Source organism: Schistocerca gregaria, chromosome 1, assembly GCF_023897955.1.
Source record: "Schistocerca gregaria isolate iqSchGreg1 chromosome 1, iqSchGreg1.2, whole genome shotgun sequence".
Classification (NCBI taxonomy): domain Eukaryota; kingdom Metazoa; phylum Arthropoda; class Insecta; order Orthoptera; family Acrididae; genus Schistocerca; species Schistocerca gregaria.
Genome location: NC_064920.1, coordinates 839272664 through 839290512, shown reverse-complemented (window position 1 = coordinate 839290512; position 17849 = coordinate 839272664). Strand labels below are relative to the sequence as shown.

Here is a 17849-nt window from a genome sequence, read left to right as displayed (position 1 = left end):
CCCCCCCCCCCAGTTCAGATCCTGGGTACGCCCTTGTCAGGACGTTAATAAATATCTCAACTGTTAAATATGAACAAATGATGTATACATTTTAAAACAATTATTCATTCACAATTGTAAGTATTATGTGCCAAAAGTTTCGTTAAATGTTAATTTGTAACAACAATTTTACAGTTAAAAAATAAAATCAACCCGCTGAAGATAACACAAAATGTGCTGAAACGTGTCTGGGTGAAACAAAACAGAAAAAAAGGTGTCTTTCATAAGGCGGGATTCCTCTTCCCATCCCCCAGTCTATAGATTGCACACTGCACATGCGCAGAAACTAGGGACTATGGCAACGTTTGTTGTTCAGAAGTCAATCTACTCTGGTCGACCTCAGTCGTATTATAGAAATGGATTCTGCGTAGTCACGTATGGAAGTGAAATAGGACGATAAACAGTTTGGATAAAAGGAGAATAGAAGCGAAAGAGATGTGGAGCTACAGAAGAATGCTGAAGATTAGATGAGTCGATCATATAACTGAAATTAAATGATTGTATGTCATTTATTGGCAGGGATATCCCCTTCTGAGATCATGTAACTAATGAGGAGGTACGGAATAGCATTTGGGAGACAAGGAATTTGTGGCAAAACTTGACCAAAAGAAGGGATTGGTTGATGGGACACATTCGGACTTATCAAGGGATCACCAATTTAGTATTGGAGGGAAGTGTGGGCAGGAAAAATCGTAGAGGGAGGCTAAGAGATGAATGCAGTAAGCATATTCAGAAAGATGTACGTTGTAGTAGTTGTTCGGAAATAAAGAGGCTTTGCACAAGATAGAGTAGCATGGAGAGCTCCATCAAACCAGTCTTCGGACTGAAGATCACAACAGCAACAGATATTGTTTGATGTGTTTGCAAGTAGATATTTTGTCGAGCAAATTAATGCATACTTTCTGAAATTTTAGGATGACACCTTTCCTATTCTTTCAGTTCTCAGAGAATTTACCACACGACGTTTGGCAAGAACTTTCACCATGAATTCTGCGTTGGTCATCACTAAACTGTACTGTCATTGCTTGTTCCTGAATTTTGTTATTGTATTTCGTTCCCTCTTAACCTTAGTTTCACCGTTCACATGCCAAACTGCACGACAGACATCTCTGAAAAACACGTAATTTTTGCGTCGACCTGTAATAACGTACCATTCGAAACTGACGAGACTCAGTACAGGAATGAAACGTTAGGGGCGCTGTAATAGGCTCACTTGCCTAGAATAGTCAACTGAGACAAGAAGGTCGATGGTGTGAAAGGGACTTCACTTCCGCCAGAGCATCATCTCCTACCTCATCTTCATTTCTTGTAGGACACCTTCTTAGAGTTTGGAATGCAAATAGTAAATTTAAAAGATATCCTTTCTACCTTTGTGGCGCACTAGAATTAGCAGTATCCAAATTTTCCGCCAGCGGTAATCAATTCGGAGTCGTGACGTCATATCGCATAGTCGACCTGACATCAAACCGACTCACGACTCAGTGCGTCAGTCGACCTTGCCCCGAACAGCTGCGATTGGCCGCCGGCGACTTGTGCCCCGCCTACACGTGTGAAGCACGTGCGAGCCACGTTGCCAGGCGCTGACTACACGAGCAACACGGCGAAGCCCTTCGGAGTGAACTCGTGAGTGCGAGCACAGCGTCGGTCGATAACGCGGCAACAGCGCCCGCGAGCACGCCGGCAGAGCGTGTAGCGCTGGAACTGTTTTGACAGTTGAGCGTCTGCTGCCGGCAAGTGCGCTCGGGTTCGGCGTCCCAAGCTAAGGTGAGCAGTGTACAGCGTAGACTACTGCCTTTGGCGTTCATGCACACGGAACTAACAGCGTTAGGAAAATTATTGCAGTTGTTTCTTAACAATCAAACTAGCGTTGCGCTCTTACCTTGCTACTAAACATGATTTGCACTACGTTCCCACTGACGTTTTGCTGTAGTTCTATACAAATCACCGCTTGACAAATACTGTCTGCAACTATAGGGTGTCAGCGACGCGCTTCGATGAGAAGCCGCTAATCACTCAGGTTTTCGATAGTTTCCAGTTCATTACATCACATTCTCGATTATTGTCATGATGTGAAATCTGACATTTAACAGAAACTACCCACTAAACATACTTTTGCGTGGAGTCATACAGACTTTTGTAAGCATGATAGTGAATATTTATTGCTGTTCAAATAGCATTCATCTGTATAGGATAACTGTCTCAATCGGCATTTAAGACAACTATTGTTGTGTGTCAGACACTTCATTTTTGTAAGTGTATTGTGACAGATTCTCATAGGCACGTAATTCGCTACTTCCGAGTAAGAATTGTATTCACTAGATGTCATTGTTGATTCATTTTTCTTCCAGTTCTGTATTTGTAAATTTCATTGTTACTCTTTATTCCCAACAGACTGCCGATAACAAATTAATTTTAGTGTATGTAATGTGTGATGTGGTAATGCTTACGTCCGTTTTTAGATTTTTCGCGTTTTCAGTGCCGATTGCGATCGTCATCCTTGTCCAACTGTAACAGTGCTCTGTCTCCAATGACGTCGCTGTCGACTGGACATTAAACCTTTTCTTTCATTCTTCGTGAGTGAAAAATCACTGTGGCGCAGGACGATGCAGCTGACATCCTCAACTAGCAAAAATAAATGCCTGACAAGCCTAAGAGCAAAATCGCATCATAATTCTCTTTACTTTACATGCCATGTGAATACTCTCACGTAAGTGAGGAACTGTTTAAAAATTTTGACTCGTGGGGCCTCTCTCCGATGTAACAATTAGAAATCTTAATGCGCTGTCGGGAAAACTGCTTGAATCTTTTTCTCTCCCTTAAATTAGAGCTTGATCTTAACGCTCGTGCCGACAACAGAATTTCATCATGAAATCAGTATGCGCACGCCACTTGTTAGCACTCACTTCAGGGTTTTTAAAAATATTTGTATCCTCTTGTACGTTAAAGGATCTATTCCGATCTGTTAAGTGTACCACGATAATTTAATCGTTCGTGACACGAGTGTTCCGATTTCGCCGTGAAAATATTTACTGGGAACTTTCGTCGGCAATGATGTGTTTATTACGAAACAATTATGTAACCGGAATCAGTTATATCAACTATCAATGAAGACTAAAATTTAGGTGAAGAAAAAAGATTGCAGAATCATATGTGTAATTTATGCAGTGCACAATAATTTCTTAATTTACGTTTTATGCTGATTTCGTACGTTATCAGAATGAATCTGAAATTTATATATGCCTTGGTATTTTTGTGAATGGTTCTTGCGAAAATAGCTTTTGTTTTTATCTAAGATCCCAGCTGTTTTATGTGAAGGATAGGCGCACGAACAACTTTTTTTTCCTTTTAATGGACACGAGGAATTGTGCAGATGTTATGGTACGATGTCAATGAAAAATTAAGTGATAAACATACATTTTCGAAAAAAAGCCCTTTGTTTAAATATGGAGGAATAGAAGTCCACGCCCAAAGGTTGACAGCAAGACCGCAATCCATGTTGGAAGAGGATTTTCTGCGTTAACCAGATGTCCAGATTAATATTTTTCGTAGTATCTTGTTCCTACCGCAAGAAAGTAATAAAGATTTTCGACTCCTTTTACATTTTACAAATAGTTTCACAGTTCATTCTGTTCTCTGCGGAAGAGCGAGAGTGAAACTCTGGTCTGTTTTAACCACATGCACGTAACGCTGGACTGTCACATTATTACGTTCTATTTGGTTAATTTTGGAGATAATACAATTTTTGGTTGTAGCCGTCCATAATTCACTCAGTTCATACTCTTTAATAAATCACGTTTCATCCGCCGGTTATTCATTGCTTTACCATTGACTGGACTGAGAATTTTCTTATAGGAAAAAGTCTGTCGTTTTAATTTCGTCCAAGATTTTTACCCGTTTGGCTAGATGCCACTGGTGTTTTATGAGAAATGACGTAGTGATTCGCAATCTTTTAATTGCACTCGACTCTGTTTTGTACCCTTCAGATCTCAGAGAGATGAAACAGTTTAAATGTAGCAGTTAACAGCCACAATTCAAATGCTGCACCATAAAGCAGCAGCCAGCAAATGAATCAAATCCCGTTAAGTTTCCGTCGCCGGACAGTGCGAAATGTGATAACGTCTACCGCTTGTGAACTTTCCTTTGTGGGGGACCACAGTCATATAGAATTTTTTGGAAGCTGATGAACGTCAGTGATGAATGCAGGTCACAGAAATGTATTAGCTGTTAAATACGCCATGCTGTATGTTAATAGTTTCTCATTGTGTTCAGTGTCAGCCATATTATTTATTTTCGGTATGTACTTGTAACCTGTAATACCACAACTGGGTTTAAGACCAGAGAAATGTTTTGTCGATGATGACAAGTCACAGACATATTTAACATTTCAACTTGCACTTGAGACTACCAACAAACCCGAGATCATGTTTATGTAAAATAAATGAACAATTAACACTCAAGTGGCGGAAATTTCTTTAAAAAGAAAAAAATATACCGTTTGTTCACACTCTAGGGAGTAGGTAGTTGTCAAGTTACTGCATCTACCAGTTCTTGCTCTGCGCAGTCACGCCGAAACTTTAGTAGGGTGACTGTAGAAGCTGACCCGAGCAGTGAATCTGATTGCAGTTATCACGTGGGCACACGACCTCTGTCTAGTGGAGGACTACTGCCCAATTTACTTAGATGGAGGTTTTAATGTGTTTCTTAGCGTCTGCCTCATCGTTTTAGTTCCGCGATATACCAGCCTTCTGACTTCCACTGTTTAGTAATTCTTTTTGAAATATGACAACGGTACGTCTAGACGTGCAGTTAAAAGAGCCGAGGAGCATGAAAGGGAATCAATGGTTGAGAATAGAGTAGGATGGGGTTGTAGCCTATGCCCAATGTTATTCAATCTGTACACTCAGCAAGCAGTAAAAGAAACCAAAGAAAAATCTGTAGTAGGATTTAAAGTTCTGGGAGAAGAAATAAAAACTTCAGGTTTGCCGATGATATTGTAATTTAGTCAGAGACAGCAAAGCACTTTGAAGGGCAGTTGTATGGTGTGGACAGTGTCTTGAAAGGAGGGTACAAGAAGAAAATTGACAAAAAGAAGACAGGGATAATGGAATGTAGTCGAATTAAATCAGATGATGCGGAGGGAACTGAATTAGGAAGTGAGACAGGGATAATGGAATGTAGTCGAATTAAATCAGATGATGTGGAGGGAACTGAATTAGGAAGTGAGACGCTTAAAATAGTAGATGAGTTTGCTATTTGGGCAGCAAAATGATATGATGGTCGAAGTACAGAGAAATATAAAATGTAGATTGGCAACTGCAGGAAAAGCGTTTTTGAAGAAGAGAAATTTGTTTATATCGACTATAGATTTAAGTGCTATGAAGTCTTTTCTGAAGGTATTTGTCTGAGACGTGGCCTGTGTGGAAGAGAAATGTGGACGATAAACAGTTACGACTAGAATAGAATAGGAGCTTTTGAAATGTGGTGCTACAGAAGAATGCTGAAGATTAGACAGTTAGATTACGTAACTAATGATGGGGTATTTAATAGAATTGTGGAGACAATAAATCTATGACAGAAGGAATTAGTAGTTATTCAGAGATGAAGAGGCTTCCACAGGATAGAGTAGCATGGGGAGTGCGCAAAACCACAATGACATGTCTGGATCTTCTGGAAATGCCAAGTGAGGTGGCGCAGTGGTTAGCACACTGGACTCGCATTGGGGAGGGCGACGATTCAAACCTGCGTCCGGCCACCCTGATTTAGGTTTTCCGCGACTTCCCTAAATCACTTTAGGCAAATGTAAGGATGGTTTCTTTGAACGGGCATGGCTGACTTCCTTCCCTAACCTGATAGGACCGATGACCTCACTGTTTGTCGTCGTCCCCCCCCCCCCCCCCCCCCCCTCCCTCAGATCAACCAACCTTCTGGAAATTGTATGTGACATTTTTCTATAGCTGTGGCTATCGTTATGTGGCCTTGGCGTCTGGTTTTAATAAGATTTTGTGAAAGGGTATCGATGACCATGCTGTTTACCACCCAACAATTTTAAATCCATCCATCCACCCAGAATAGCAAAACCATAATCTGGGTCTCTCAAATGTACTTACATGTATATCTGGAGCGTTATCTACGATACCAGAACAACTGCTGTGTATGGTGTATAACTGGTAGATCTGGCTTTGAAAGTGTGGAGACATAACATCCTGACTGAAGAGGAGCAACCTAGGCAAACTCAGGAGCATCACCAAGGATATCTAGACTATGGATAAATTACTAGCTCTATCTAAGCAGCTGGTAGGTGGGTAAATGACAAAAGGGCTGTGGGATAGATTAGGGGAAAGTGATGAGGGCTCAAGAGTGTACTCGTTGTCTCCCAACACCAGGCAGGTGTTATGAATTGTCCACTTCCTAATGGAAAACCGCTTGTATCCACATGTAAGAGTGTACGGAATTCTTCGAGGAGTATATCGCTGTTGAGACGAGAGATGGTTCAAATGGCTCTGAGAACTATGGGACTTAACATCTGAGGTCATCAGTCCCCTAGAACTTAGAACTACTTAAACCTAACTAACGTAAGGACATCACACACATCCATGCCCGAGGCATGATTCGAACCCGCGACCGTAGCGGTCGCGCGGTTCCAGACTGAAGCGCCTAGAACCGCTTGGCCACTGTGGCCGGCGGAGAGGAGAGAACAACAGGTAGTCTCGAATTTCGATGCATCGGCACGTAGAGGCGAATGCCAATCAAATGATCTGCCCACAAGGGTACAAATCAATAATGCTGCAAATAGAACCTCCTACAGATTACATATGGAATATGGGAGACTCACACAAAATGAATAATGAATCAGGGTGTCTAAAAGTCATGAAAGCCATGAGAAAGTAATAAAAATGGACAGATGGTCATGAAAGTAATAATAAATAATAGTAATAATAATGTCGTGTGACTAGGGCCTCCCGTCGGGTAGACCGTTCGCCGGGTGCAAGTCTTTCGATTTGACGCCACTTTGGCGACTTGCGCGTCGATGAAATGATGATGATTAGGACAACACAACACCCAGTCCCTGAGCGGAGAAAATCTCCGACCCAGCCGGGAATCGAGCCCGGGCCCTTAGGATTGACAGTCTGTCGCGCTGGCCACATTTTTTTTTTATTTTATTATTATTTTTTTTTTCGATCTGTATTGTTCGTTGACTTTGTTCGTGGCGGACGTCCGATGACACTCGTTGAGGTTGTTCGTTGATCCGTTCACCCAGTTTTTTTTTATTACAGAGTGCAGCTAACCCTCTGACCGAACACACTGAGTTACCGTTCCGGCTACGACTCAGCTGCAGGGGGCGGACATGAAAGTAATGAAAAGGTAGTGAAATTTAGTCAGTGTTTATGAATTTTGTTTTGTGTGTCAGTCAGGCGCGATTCTAGAACAGAGTAGCAGGTTAGAGCCACGCCAAAAATGTTGTATCGAGCAGTCCATTTAATAGAAAAAAAACTATATGTAAAGATTCACCAGAACTCTTTAAGTCTTTGAAATATGCAGGAGACTTAAGCGTCTATCTATGCAAAGCATGTTAGTAAAGCCTCTACTACTGCCGTTTGCAACCTTGAGGGGCAAGTGCAGATGGAGAAATTAGAAGGTGTGTCTTCATTGAGCTGTATGTGGTGTATAGACCTAACAGAAATGGCGTATAAATTGTAGCTCTGCCCATGACAGTACTGCCATCTTATATGTTGCTGGGGGATTGTCAGTTAGAGAAACTGTTTCTTTAATTCTGTCCTCTCCCACTTCTGTTTAAATCTCTTTAATCCGCATCTTTTCTGGAAAAACATTTTCTTACAGGCTTTAAATAATTAATATAAAGCTATTGGGATTTTAATCTCGTTTTAAAGGTGTTAAGGAGTTAAATCGATTTCTCGCTAGCCAAAATGTTTCTCACGCCATTTGAGTACCAATCGTAGGCTATAAGTGCACATCTGTCGATCATTTTGTGCAAATATGAGTTTGACATTAGTGCCAGTGGATTTCCCGTGTCAAACCACATAAGAGGAAAGAGACATTCAGCATTGGCTCATTCATTAGTTTCAAGTCAACAAAAGAATTTGTCTTTTGCGGTAGTAAGAACAGTGCCGGCACAGTCATAAGTTTTTTCTGAACAAAATTTGAATGATAGTGACGAATTACCGTCACTTGCTTCTGTTGCAACCTCTAGAACTAGCCGTAAAGAATGTTTTATCAAAAAGAGTAGAAGCCTTAAAAAAGGAGAAATCTGATGAAAATGAAGTGGCCAGTCTTAAAAAAAAAAACAATTAATAAATAAGGAAGAACAGAATGATTACTGAAAATGCACAAGAAGAAGCTTAAGTTTTAAATGTTGAAATTTCAAGTTTTAGCTGGCTCTTTTACCGTAAAGTTTAACATTTGATGTAAATTTTGTACATTCAAGCTTTTTATATTGTCTTAAGGTAAATTGTAAGTTTTCACTACATTACTATGTTAAGGCAGTTTGCATTTTAATTGATGTGGTGATAAATATATAGCTGAAAATAGACATACCTATCCTACATGAGAGTTTAACATTTTATAGCATTTCATGAGTGGTATGCTACAAGTCGTACGTAGTTACATTATTCACATGGACTTACAGTTTTAAGTGATATCATAGTTATTACATTCAGGTTTCATTTCAACCAACTTTCAGGTTCATAAAAAAAGTGTTCTTGTCATTGTACCACGCGTATTTTCGAGAGATCATGAATATAATTAAAGAGGTAACGAAACAGTCATGAGAAGATCGTGAACTTGATCCTCTGAAAATCTATGGACAGCCTGTTAATAGCGAAAGAGAAACAAGCAAAAGAAGTGTGCAGAATTGTGATATAAAACACACAAAAATTCATCAGGATATTACTAATGAAGCAGAGTAATACATAAAGAACGGACTAACATGGGTTAAAATTACTTCTTTTATGCAGTGTAGTCGACACATGTACATGTTGTTATATAAAAAAGGGTGCATAAAACCTAATACAAGGGTAGGTACTATTCGTCAACAGATGTGAAATAATCCTCCTAGCTTTCATACGTTCAATCAGTACTAAACCTGCAATCCCAAACAGGGACTATAAAGTCAAGAAAAATAGCCTTGGACTGGAAGTTGTGTATGTAGCTTGGAGAAAACGCACAACTGACAGAGGTCGTAATTTCATTTTATACAGTCTATAAGTCGTGATCCACCTTATCCACAGGACGAAAAGGTGGGGAGGGGGGGGGGGGGGCTAGGAGCAATGGCTTCCTAAAGTGAAATGCAGCAATCAGTAGATAATAGGGTGACATCGTGGACACCTTCATCTATTGCTGAACCATTTTGTTTCCTCCACAACTGCCCATATATTTTGGAACTGTTTTTTGTTACCTTATTGCTGTTGACAAAGCAAAGCGATTCGATAAGGAATCGTCAGATCATCTACCAGAGACTAAGAGAGATAATCAGTGAGTTGGTCATTTCTTTTTTATTCTTTTTTATAATTCCCTGGTAGTTTTTGCGATTAACACTGATGACATGTCAAGTGACCAAATATTTCTGATGTATTGCAGGCATGTAATACACATACATGTTACCCTTAGGTTAATTCGGGAGAACATGAAGCTTACTTCCATGTCTGGCCATACAGAGACATTGTATCCCACTGCACCATGGTGCAATGCTGCTGCATCTATGCCTGTCATTACGTCAAACTATTTCGAGTAGAAATTTACAGGAAGTTTATGGTTTTCAACTAGAGTAGTATAGAAATTCTCTGAATTCCACCCTGGCTGAATTAACCTGATTCTTTTTAGCTGTGTATACCAGGCTTATTTAAAGTTTGTGAACAGTGCAGCAATTCCGGAGAGGTCTAAGTGGTAAGATACTACACCGTTTGACAAAAAAAAAAAGTGAAGCACCCGGTAGGGGAAGAGAAAACGAAGTCAAACTACACGGACTGAGAGGGTGTGTCATGTCATTTCAGTGAGTATAAGCTAGAATCAAATTTACGAAGTACTTATCATTTTAACGTTCCATCCCCTCTGGTTTGGATGCATGGACTGATTTGGTTGTGAAGGGTGTCATAACACAGTTTTATCCCCTTCTGAGGCAAGCAGTCCCGCAACTACTGTAACTGATCCTTGAGATCCTGGATAATGACACTAAAGACGGAGTTTACATCTGAGCTGGTCCCACACATGCTCTATCTGGAACAGATCTGTGGGTCTTGCTGACCACTGGAGCACCTGAACATCATGCAAACAGTTCCTAGAAGCAAGTGCCTTGTGTGGACTAGGAGTGTCCAGTTGAAAAGTGGTACCACGATACTGTCGCATGAGAAATAGTGTGTGATAATGTAGGATGTTGGTGGCATACCGTTGTGCTGTTAGAGTCCCCTCAGTCACTACCAGCCGTGAGTTGAAGCATTATCTGATGTCTCCCCACACCATGACACCAGGAATAAGACTGCTGTGTCTCTCCAAAGCTTGGAAGAATTCCATCTCTCCGCAGGTCGCCGCCTTACTCAGCGACGATAGTCATCTGAGGTAGTGCGGAATTTGCTATTTACTGCTGAACATAATGCGATGCCGTTCATCAGCAGTCCATGCTTCCCGTTCATGGCACCACTCGAAACGCTGTCATTAGTGTTACGGCGTTAACGGCAACCTACGTATGGAACAAGATTTTGTGGGTCCGGGTGCTGCTGGCCTCCAATCTGTAGTGCAGAATGACAGAATGTTGCAGGTAATCTGTTACTTGTTCTTGGGTGGTTGGTGCAGATGTGCAGGCTTTAAGATGTGCTTGGTGCACAATACGGCGATCCTACGGGTGATAGCCAGACACGGTCGATTCAAACCTCAGCTTTCGACGCAGTCCAGCGTCGGACCACTGTCATGTCCGAATGTCCCACAAATCTGAATGTTGGATGATTCGACCAGCTGGCCAAATGGAGGCCCACAGTGAGCGTTTCAGATTCTGTCAGAAGTGATTACACGCCCTCAAATCAAATGGCTCTGAGCATTATGGGACTTAACTGCTACGGTCATCAGTCCCCTAGAACTTAGAACTACTTAAACCTAACTAACCTAAGGACATCACACACATCCATGCCCGAAGCAGGATTTGAACCTATGACCGTAGCGGTCGCGCGGTTCCAGACTATAGCGCCTAGAACCGCTCGGCCACTCCGGACTACGTGCCCTCACTAGAGTACTTTGCATGCTTCACAGTGACCGCTCAGCACCGTTCACGCCCCTTATACGTATACACTATTATGCCAGGTAACAATCTTAAACACGGAAACACCATTGCATTCTGGTGATCATTCTACCTGTCACGGAGAAATGCAATTTAATGTGCCCGCTAATAGAGTGTGTATGTGTATGAAGTTAAGACTGACATCTGATCATGTCTCCTGGAAGCATCACTTTTCTTGTCAGTCAATGTAAAGTGTTATCAGCGAGGACGGCGTCATTTCCCAAAGTCGCTTAAGGCAAATGCTGGGATGATTCCTTCGAAGGAGCATGGCTGGTTTCCGTACCCGTCCTTTCCCCCATCAAGCTTACGTTCTGTCCACCACAACCTCTTCGTCGATAAGATGTTTTTTCTTCAGATAATTTCATTTGCTATTAGCAAACGTCACCCTCTTGGTCATTATTAGACGATATCACAGAATTATATGTTTCCAGCACGTCATGATGCAGTGTGGAAAGAGCAGCGTGTTATGAGTCTGTAATAAGAAATAGAGTACAGTTCAAAAATGTGAAGTTCTACATGTAAAACGAAAAAATTGCGGCCCAAAATTGAGTGTTTAGCACCACAAGAAATTAAAGCAGGTGACCATATATCCTGAAGAACAACACAAAGAACGTGATCTTCACTTTAAAATTTTTAAAAAGTCTTTTATTTGTCTTTTTGATTTTGAGCTGTCGGCAGCGTCACCTGTTTATTCGAGATATAGTGACCTGTTTTATTGTTCTTTATAAAAATATTTTTAAAATTTTGTGTTCTGAAAGAGATGTTGATCAAATCGTGTGATTTTATGCAAGTGATGGTCCGGTTCATTTCAGTGTGTAGTATATGCAGGTGCAGTAACAAAACCCATGTATGGGATCAGTTTATTTTGTTGTACACTAACGGCAATTGAAACTGCAACACCAATGAGGTGATATGCAACTGACGTCTAATTGTCATGAAGTTCCTGCGTGCTCGGATATGCAACTGACTACCATTTCAGCGCAACCCTCACAAAGTCGGCAGGATAGGTGGTACCCACCTCTGTGATTTTAAAATACGGGGTGTTCCAAACAAGCCTCCCTGATATCAAGGACCCAGGAGAGAAAAACGACAGTAAATACGATAATGAATAATGCACCACATTGTAGAGCATCTCAAAGAATTTATATTCCCATGTCAGAAGTGTCAAGTATTGTCGTCAGAGTGCAGCATGGTCGCATGAAGTGAAAATGACGACTCCACACCGCGTACACAATCAGTAGTGTGGTTTGTAGAAACAAATCGCCGATTACTGTGAAAAGAAATTATCATCATGTGTATGAATGTGATCCACCTGATGTGAAAACAATTAAGGAACGTGAGACACCCTGCTAATCCAGCAGGACAGGACAGATAGTATAAATTGTAAAAAGGGGGCTGTCAGTTACACTCCAACATACAACTTTATTATTTGATCAAACATTACAAGACCCAAAATTAAACACACACACACACAGCTTTAATACTTGGGTCTTAATTACTGGCTGAAAGCCACTTTAATTTAAAAACGGCTGAAGGCTAATAACTTAAAACGCAAGCACAATCAGAAATTTAAAAGGCAAGCCTTATCTTAAAACAGTTCTTTAGGTAGGCTGAAGTAAACAAGTTAAATTCAAATCGGCTGAAGGCCTAACGCTTGAAACTCCATAACTTTAATTTTTTTTTAATACCAAACGCCTTACACGAAACAGCTCTGTAATTCAGGCTGAACTCATAAGAGCAAAAGAACTCAAACACAAAATCGGCTGAAGGCCAAAGACTTAAAAAACTGCAACAACATTAAAATTTTTAAAATGCCAAAGGGCTTACGTGAAACAGTACTTCAAACTAGGCTGAAGGCCTTAAGAGCAAAACAAGTCTAATTTTTTTAAAAAATCAGCTAGAAGTCATGCAAGTACAAACAAGAAGGACAATTTTTAAAAAAAAATTGGGCAGTTGACCCAAGGGTGCTCAGATGTCCGAAAGTCGGCCTGGAATTCACACACTAACGCTCGCTTAGGTGAGACAGGCAGTTGGCCCAAGCATTTTCCATCCGCTGGGAACCCAACCGACAGACAGTCAACAGACCAATGATCAAGATCAGTTCCGCTCCACACTTGCACCCAAACTCAAACGATGCTAACAGCGGAGACTGGAACAAAAACCAGAACGGATCACAGACAACCCACAAGCGATGGACGACCCAGATACACGTCGTCTAATCAGACGACCGACCAAACGGCCAGGCAAGGTCGCTACCACTCAAACGTGTGTGTCGGCAGTCGTCGGGCGAGTGATGGCTGTCCTGTCCTTCCTCGCTGCTCCACGCCAACCGACCAGTTCAGAGCCAGTACGCCGACAACCTTTAAATAACCTGTCAGTCAAACCACATAAACTACACACAGTCTCACGAACACTTGCACGAAGAACTAGACAATGCTAACGGCAGTGACTGAGCAAAACTAATCACGACTTGGCACACACAGCCAACCCATAAGCGATCGCCGGCCAAATATACGTCGTGCGACAACACGACCGATCGACGATCAACCACAGTCGTCCCCACTCAAATCTTGTGTGTCGGCAGTCATCGGCGAGTGATGGCTATCCGCGCCTCCCTGGCGCTGCATGCCCCACTGATACTACAACGCGACTGCGCCAACCGACCAACTGCTACACATCAGCACGGAGACAGCACTAAAATAAGTGGGCAGTAAACATCACAGGCTACACACAATTTCACAAACACGTGGACGAAGAACGCGACCAATGCTAAAAGCAGTGACTGTGCAATCACCAGGAGGAACCACGAGTTGAGACACACACCGCCAACCCATAAGCGATCGGCGAGCAAATACACGTCGTCCGGTAAAACGACCAACCGACGATCAACCAAGACCGTCCCTAATGAAACCTGGTGTGCCGTCAACGGTCGGGCGAGTCATGGCTATCCGAACCTCACTGCTGCTCCAACCCGACCGAGCTTCGGCCGCGTCCCAACTGTCCGACTGCCAGATCCGAACTCCACTGCTGGCTCGCTCCAACTGACTTTATTGGCCGGTCCGAACTGCACTGCTGGCGCGTTCCAACCACCTTCACGACACACGACGACCGGGAAGTCACAGCAGTGCCGCAAAGATAATACGGCAGGGCTTATATCGATAAGCGCTGCTGCTGCTGCCGCTCACGGGCAGGCAAAGCACCATCTCAGTGACACAAGTAATGAAACTAACATAACGAGGTGGCAGTACGGCAAAAATAGGATGTTAAGTAAGGGATGGCACGAACACGAGCCACGCTCGGCTCAGAATGATATAGGAAGTTTCTGGCAACAGGAAGTGTTCTGAAACATTCTGGCGATTCACGATACGTAGTTTCAGAAGAGACAGTTGAGGACATGAGACAAACGTTTCTCAGAAGCCCACGTAAGCTAATTCTCCAAGCATCAAGGCAACTTGATGTACCTCGATCAACATTGCATGGTGTAGTTCACCAGCGTCTTCGGATTTGTGCTTACTGTGGTGTCACCGCCAGAAGCCACACTTGCTAGGTGGTAGCCTTTAAATCGGCCGCGGTATACGTCGGACCCGCGTGTCGCCACTATCAGTGATTGCAGACCGAGCGCCGCCACACGGCGGGTCTAGTCAAGAGAGATTCCACTAGCACTCGCCCCAGTTGTACAGCTGACTTTGCTAGCGATGGTTCACTGTCTACATACGCTCTCATTTTCAGAGACGACAGTTTAGCATAGCCTTCAGCTACGTCATTTGCTACGACCTAGCAAGGCGGCATATTCAGTTACTATTGAGATTGATATTGTGAATCATGTACCGCCAAGAGCGACGTTCATCATTAATGGATTAAAGTTAAGTATCAAACTAATTATGTCCGCTTTCAGAATTCTAATTCCTTGTCATGTTCCAGACCTCACGCCAGCCTGCTGGCACACATCACTTACAAAGTGCAAATTCTGCAACAACTGACGCCGAACGACAAACCACGCCGACAACAATTTGCTGCAATATGCTGCAGCGTATTAATATGGATACCAGCTTCCTGGAAATATGTTTATTCTCAGATGAGGCAACCTTTCATCTATCGGGAAGGGTTACTAGGCATAATGTTCGAATTTGGGGTTCGCAAAAGCCGCACGTTGTCATTGAACATGTTCGTGATAGCCGTAAACTAAATGTCTGGTGCGGGCTAATGCACGACAGGATTGTGGACCGTTCTTCTTTGCGTAACAAGCAGTGAATGGGTCAGTGTACCTGGACTTGTTGGAGCAGTTTGTATACCCTCAGATACGAGACTTGCAACCCATCATTTTTCAACAAGATGGAGCTCCGCAGCAGTGGTCAACGGCTGTTCGCAAGCTCGTGGATAGGAAATTTCCCAGTCGTTGGATCGTACGTGGAGGACCCATTGCCTGGCCACCACATTCACCAGACATTACGCCGCTTGATTTCTTCATGTGAAGATTCGTGAAGGACCGCGTGTATGCGACCGAAGTGGACGACATTCCTACGTTGCGAAATCGTATCACTAATGCGATCATCGTATCACTAATGCGATTACAACAGTAACAGAGGACATGTTACAAAGAACTTGGCAACAACTTGAATATAGACTCGATATTTTTCGTGCTACGAATGTTTCATATGTAGAGGTGTACTGATGATAAATAAATAAATTCTTTGAGATGCTCTACAATGTGTTGCATTTTTCATTGTCGTCTCTACTGTGGTTTTTTCCCCTGGGTCTTTGAAATCAGATAGGTTTGAGTGGGACACCCTGTACAATTAAAAGAAACAATGAGACATACAGGGGTTGGAAAAGAATATTGAAACACCGTGAAAATTAGATACTTGAACACAAATGCACGTGTTAGCCAAGCCTGCAGGTAGCGCTGCTGTATTTGACAACGATTGGTACCTAAGCAATGTCTTCAATACGTTGCAAGTATGAGTCGAGGCCAGAACAGTGTCCTGAGCAGCTGTGGGTACATTATGTCGAAGACAACTGAATCCGAACGTGGGCAAATTGTTGGTACTTGTATGATGGGCGCTTCCACAACCTAGGTAGCTGAAGTGTTTGGCGTGTCAAGAGGCACTGATCGAAAATTTATATCACGTACAGGCAAACCGGAGAAACATCATCCGCTGAGTAACAATGCAGACGAAAGTGTGTTTTGAGTGATCGTGGTAGACGGCCATTGAAGAGGGTTCTGATAAAAAATAAGGGGATGGCAGCTGCAAAAGTCACTGCTGAGCTGGAGCTTGCAGGGCGAAATGGAATTCCAAAAACAGTGAGATAAATGGTTGTAGCAGGAAAAAGTGGTGCCAAAGCCATAAATCCTGAACTATGGAGCAATGAAAGAAAGTCGTTTGGCCGGATCAGTCTTGTTGCACACTGTTTTCAGCTTCAATCCCAGTTTCCATCCCAAGGGTGAAACAAGGCGGGGGTTCGGTGATAATTTGACCAGCCATCTCGTGGTATTCCAGGGTTACTAGGTAACGTTGCATTAGTGCCAAGGATTTTGTGAGCGTGTTGGCTGATCGGGTCCATCCTGTGTTTGATCCCCAGTGGTGATGCTGTGCTCCAAGACGACAGGGCTCCCGTTCACTCAGACAACATTGTCCAGCTGCCCAGGTCTGGTTTTGTGAACATGAGAATGCATTGTCGCACCTCCCCTCGCCACCACAGTCACCAGATCTGAATAGTACTGAGCCCTTGTGGTCTAATTTGGAGAGAGGGGTGCCTGGTCATCATACACGTCCATCATCGTTACCTGAACTTGGGACTATTTTGCTGGAACAGTAGCGTAAAAAAATTGTTCAAATGGCTCTGGGACTTAACATCTGAGGTCATCCGTACCCTAGAACTTAGAACTAATTAAAACTAACTAACCTAAGGAGATCTCACACATCCATGCCCGAGGCAGTATTCAAACTTGCGACCTCAGCAGCCGTGCGGTTCCGGACTGAAGCGCCTAGAACCGCTCGGCTACTGCGGCCGGTAAGAATGGCATAAGTTTCCATTGAAAACCATAAAGGGCATATATTCATCCCTTGCGATATTACTACACTACTGACCATTAAAATTGCTACACCAAGAAGAAATGCAGATGATAAACGGGTATTCGTCGGACAAATATATTATACTAGAACTGACATGTTATTACATTTTTACGCAATTTGGATGCATAGGTCCTGAGAAATGAGTACCCAGAACAACCACCTCTAACCGTAATAACGGCCTTGATACGCCTGGGCATTGACTCAGACAGAGCTTGGATGGCGTGTACAGGTACAGCTGCCCATGCAGCTACAACACGATACCACAGCTCATCAGGAGTAGTGACTTGCGTATTATGACGAGCCAGTTGCTCGGCCACCATTGACCAGACGTTTTCAGTTGGTAAGAGATCTGGAGAATGTGCTGGCCAGGGCAGCAGTCGAACATTTTCTGTATCCAGAAAGGCCCGTACAGGACCTCAACAGGCGAACGTGCATTATCCTGCTGAAATGTAGGG

General features: G+C 42.8%; 1 protein-coding gene across 1 annotated transcript in view; it reads left to right on the top strand.

Annotated features, from left to right (window-relative positions):
• Nucleotides 1–1656: 1656 nt before the first annotated feature.
• The window catches only part of LOC126272354 (uncharacterized), a 176730-nt gene continuing 160537 nt past the window's right edge, over nt 1657–17849 (top strand). The window contains exon 1 of the mRNA XM_049975165.1: nt 1657–1803. The gene's annotated coding sequence lies outside the window, so the exon portion shown is untranslated. The remainder of the gene's footprint in view (nt 1804–17849) is intronic.